We start from the raw sequence: 5287 nt of genomic DNA, 5'->3' as shown, positions 1-5287 counted from the left end.
GATTTTTCAGATTTTTTTTTATTTTATTTTTTAATAATAAATGTGTGTTCTGAGCCCAGAGCATACACTCCGCACTCTCAGCACTAAACACCTGAGAGAAGGGCTTTTATGTCCATTCTTATATACCCATGTACTCTACACATGTGCACCTACTGCTAACATTTTCTTTTCTTTTCTTTTCTGTGACTTGCCAACTAACCCTTTATTGTTGTGTCTTTGAGTCCAACAGCTACCTATGTCATCTATAGTAAAGACAAACTGAAAGAGGGTGGAGAGGGTTTGAGGGAAAACCTATTTAATTAAAGCTATCATTTGCAAGCATACTATGGATGGATGTCTTCAGATAACAAAACAATCCATCCGATTTGAAACTAGCAGAGGAACACAAAGCCTGCATTGCAAAGCATAAAAGGCTACCTGGGCCTCTTGCCTAGTAAACCAGCACCATTTAACATTGTAATTTACATCAATGGAGCAAGATAGAAAAAGGAAGGATTTGTTGCAAGTCATGGTATAAAAGTCAGAAGAATTAACCTAATCTGCCCTTTCTCCCTTCTTTCCTCCCTCACTCCCTTCCTTTCTTCCATTCCTTCTTTCAAGAAAGAAATCAAGGCAATACTAATTAAGTCACTTAGTATTTTAAAATTTTTACTTAGTGCAAAGCTTTTCTAACTTCAAGCTTTCTAAAATTAAACCCTTCTGAATGTCCATGAACACAGGGCAATAAAACATAGGATGATTCCTTAGAGAAAACCTAAAGTTACAGTTTAGCGAGCAAAAACTATGGGTGCCATTGAATTATGTTACTTGATTGGTTAAACGAAAATGGCACAAAATTACAAAATTAGGCACCAAACACCTTAGAGATATAACCATGTTAAATTCTGTTATTTGTGTATCTTTTAAAATAAAGTCATAGGTAATATTAATATCCCACTAAATACCCTACTAAACATCCCACTAAAACCTAGCAAAACCAGAGAAAATGTTGGCATTAAATGCTTTAAAAGCTCACCATTCCTTACAACTTAACATCACAAATGCTTTAGGTTGAAATGTATATTTGACCTTTGTATTGCTTTGATTTTAACTCAAGAACTCCCATGGCTTCTCTCATGTACTATGCTATGAAACAACTATGCTACCTTATCCAGCTTCTGTTGTCCCACTCCCATAAATATTCTTATACTGTATTAAAATGGATAGGTCTGTAGTCAGGGAGAGTTTTGAGGGGAAATATTATTTATTTAGGCAGGCTCTAAACTCTATATAGACTAGACATGGCCTTGAACTCCTCCTGATTCTCCTACATGACTTCCTAAGTGCCTGGATTACAGACATATGTCATAAAGCCCGATGCAAATGAGCAGTGTTTTTGTGTGTGTGTGTGTGTGTGTGTGTGACTAACTAGAAAAGATTTATGATTTCAAAATGACTGCGGCTTTGGCTCTTAAAACAGCTGGCTCTGGAGAGAGTGTGATAAGGAAGTATTGCTTTAGTCATCAGTCCCTCAGCCTATTGTTCATGCAGTTGCTCATGAACTCTTCCAAGGTATCAGTGTAGAACCACTGGGCACTTATTCAATGCATGATACCAGAGCAAAGACAGAAGGAACTGTCACGTATCTTCCTAAGGTAATATATGCTTGTTCCCTTAATGCAGGTCAGGTTGGAAGAGAATTTGTACTTAATAAGGAGCTTTGCTGGTTAAGCAGAGAAGAAATAAAGTCTTTGAAAAATCTCTGCTTATTTGATACATAATATAGCAAAGGACAAAACTACTGCATATTAATAATTAATACTAGCCAACTTTCACATTATGCTTTAGGCATGGATCAAATACTTGTAGAAGTCAAGGATCTAGTAAGGCAGTTTTTTTGTAAGGTCCATATGCTGATAAATTGCCTCAGACAAATCAACCATAAAGGAGAACACTAGTGATTTTATTAAATAAGGTATTCAAGACTTTATCGGGCTTGTCCACTAAACAATAATATTTTTTACTATTTATAATTATTTTTTCCTTTTCAAATAAAAAGTGGCATATGCCAAAGGGCATGAGTGAGGATAGCAAAAGCTCTTGGCAAAGATTTAGGTCAAGGTAATACTGTGTTCCTTTTATGATTTGTTCATCTAAACTCATCTCTAAAATCTTTGCATACTATCTGATCTCATTCAGGATGCTTTGTGTCCTATTTATAGCCTATATAAACAGAGGGAAATTGCAGCCCACAAAGAGATGATAAGGACCATTTTTCACTCAGAGATTCCATGGCAGCTAGTGATTTTTAGTATAGGGGAAATTTATCCCCATCCTTTCAAAGAAATACACTCCGTGTGCTCTTATGACATATGGTATTCTGGGGTCTTTTACAATTCTATGTTAGGGAAAAGAAGCAAAATGATAGATTGTGATTTTTTTAAAAGGAATTATTCAACCCATAGAGCTTTAAAAGTATCACTGTGTTTGTTTAAGCAAGTAAGCATTCATGTTAACAGTGCCTTCAACAAAGAAGAGAGAACGTACTTAGGAAATCTCTTAATTTCTGAGATTTGGTAATATTTTAATGTTTACCTTGAAATTGAGAGCACAGTGAAAAAGAGGTAACTCCTACATCAGAATCAATCCTGGAATAATTAAGATGCAGTGGATTGATTAATCATTTACTCACTCATAAAGTATAATTTAGATACTGGTACTCAAGTTATTCAAACATTGTTTGATTTAATTATAATGATCACAGTATATTCATTTAGAATAAAGAAAAAATAATGCTATATTAACCAACATATCAAATATGTCTATGAAGAAATACTATGTAAACAGAAGAAATATAACGACGAGAGACTGGTATGCTGTTAGGTATCTTTTCAAAGGTCTGTTTCCCAGGGTGCAGTAACAAGGAGAAAGCCTTCTTACTTAAAAGTTCCTTTTAAATGCCAAAAATCTGCAGTGGAATTCTTTTAAATGTCAAATAGCCTATAAATGATCAACCAGGGTAGGGTAGATTTTTAGCTTCATCCATAACTGAAAATGATTATGGAATAGTAGGATGTTCCTTCTCTACTGGAGAATTAGGATTTTTATTAGCTTGAACTATATGAAGTTGGCATTTTTATAGGTCAAAAGTGGTCAAACTGCAGCAATTTCATATGGTTTGAAATAAGATTTAAAAGCACAGTTAAGCAATTTAAACTATTAACCCCGTAAGAAAATATATCCAAACAACAGAGAGGTGGGCAAATACATATACGATACAGCACAACATAAAAAGCAATTCTAAAACAGATCACTAGAATACTAGATTTCTAACAGTTCCTACAATCCATAATATAAACTCCATATTCTCAGTCTGCACAAGTTAGTAATGTAACTACAATGATAAGATCACACAGAAATCCAAGGCTTGGAACATCAGCAGCTTTCTCTTTGGACTATTATGTTGATGATGGAGATGTTGCCCATTTTTGTTGAGCTTACTACTTTTGTTTCTTTCCCTAAAATTTAGGACCAATTTTGCTAGATCTCCCAGATTCAGCCCCTTTTCCTCAAGCCAGCATAGGGATACAAGACAGCTTATCTTGTCATTTTAATGAAACATCTTTGAGGTATGATTTCACTGGGGAGAGATTTAGAAATCAAAGCTTAAGCAGGGTTTGTGGAAATAAGTTAATGCAGTGCTGAGAAAAACACAATCTCTAGAACTCATTTTTTCCCTCAGCAAGCATTAATGAATGTCAAACCTTTATAGATTAGTTAATATATTTAGAGATAGAGAATACTTGTTTATTTTTCTGAAACTTAATTCAGCTAGTACTTCAGTGAGAATTGAATAAATAAATCCAATTATTATAGTGGTTTTCAGAGGAAAATTCAGCAACATCCGCAAAAAAAGTCAAATTTATTTTTTCTACCATAAGCACATAAAATAATGACAACTACTTTAATATTCTCAAGCATATCAATATGTCTGCCACATTTCTACTTTCTTATTAATTGTAATTTTATTTTTGTGTGCTTGAATTTATCAGATAGGAGAGCAAACCAACCAACTCAGTTCAAGCAAACACCTAATTACATTTTTCATGCTCTTTGTCATTTTGGCGAGTCTCTTGTAAAAGAACGTCAGTATGACTTTTATTAATGTCAGAGAATGCATTTTTTCCTTTTGATAGAAGAAGAAAAGACCTTTCACATTCAGAATTCAATTTTTTCTCCTAACATTTCCAATGACACAAACATATGGTAAATAAAATTATTCTAATAAATATTAGAACCAGTGGACCAGTGAGAGAGACTCTGTGCATGCTGTGAATATATTGAAAACAAAAGTGCATCTGAAATATGAAAATCATTGAACTTTTAAGAAATACTGAATAATTCAATAGTTTTTTATAAAAGGGAAAAATTGTAGACAATAATAATGATTAGTCAAGCTCTGTCTATGTATCAGAGAGGGTTGCCAAACATGATGAAAAGCTTTTCAAGTTTGACACGGTGAAATATACTAGTTACAAAAGTCTGCTTTAGCTGATGGGAGTAAATGCACAGACCCACAGCCAAATATGAGGCAGGGAGAAACCCCAAAGTGGAGATCTCCATTATGTCCTTCCTCTTTGAGCTCTGGAAACACTCTGTAAGAGGAAGAAAAATTGTAGGAACCAGAGCAGTCAAGGATTCTAGGAGAACATGGTCCATAGAATCCACTAAGCGGGGCCCATAGGGACTCACAGAGATTGAAGCTGCAATCATGGAGCCTGCATGGGTTTACATGGGTCCATGGTAGGTTGTCTGCAGATATGCTATGTTTGTTAGCTTGCTGTTTTAGTGGAACTCCTAATAGTGGAGATGGGGATGTCTCTGACTCTTTTACCTGCTCTTGGGTCCATTTTCCTACAGCAGGGTTGCCTATTCCAGCCTTGATATATATAAGCGTTTGTGCCTAGCCTTACTTTATCTTGTTATGATATGTTAGGTTGATATTCCTGGGAGGGCTGTTCTTTTCTGAAAGGAAAGGAGGAGTGAATCTGGAGAAGATGGGATGTGTGGGAAAACTGGATGAGTGGAGGTAATGGAAACTGAAAATGGGATGTATTTATGAGAGAATAAAAAAAAAGTCTGCTTTCTGTTTTCTCACCAAGAGTATAGTTACAGTTTGGATACTTTGGTCCTTCTTAGACGGGGGAACAAACTACCCAAAATACTAAAGAGACAAAGTGTGGAGCAGAGACTGAAGGAATGGCCATCCAGAGACTGCCCTACCTGGGGATCCATCCCACATAGTTAC

The 5287-nt window shown here is 35.3% G+C and overlaps 1 protein-coding gene across 1 annotated transcript in view; it reads right to left on the bottom strand.

Annotated features, from left to right (window-relative positions):
- The window catches only part of Diaph2 (diaphanous related formin 2), a 555303-nt gene that overhangs the window by 13513 nt on the left and 536503 nt on the right, over positions 1-5287 (bottom strand). The window lies entirely within an intron of this gene.

Source organism: Mastomys coucha, chromosome X, assembly GCF_008632895.1.
Source record: "Mastomys coucha isolate ucsf_1 chromosome X, UCSF_Mcou_1, whole genome shotgun sequence".
NCBI lineage: Eukaryota > Metazoa > Chordata > Mammalia > Rodentia > Muridae > Mastomys > Mastomys coucha.
The sequence above is the reverse complement of the archived record's forward strand: the minus strand, read 5'-3'. Positions and strand labels throughout refer to the sequence as shown.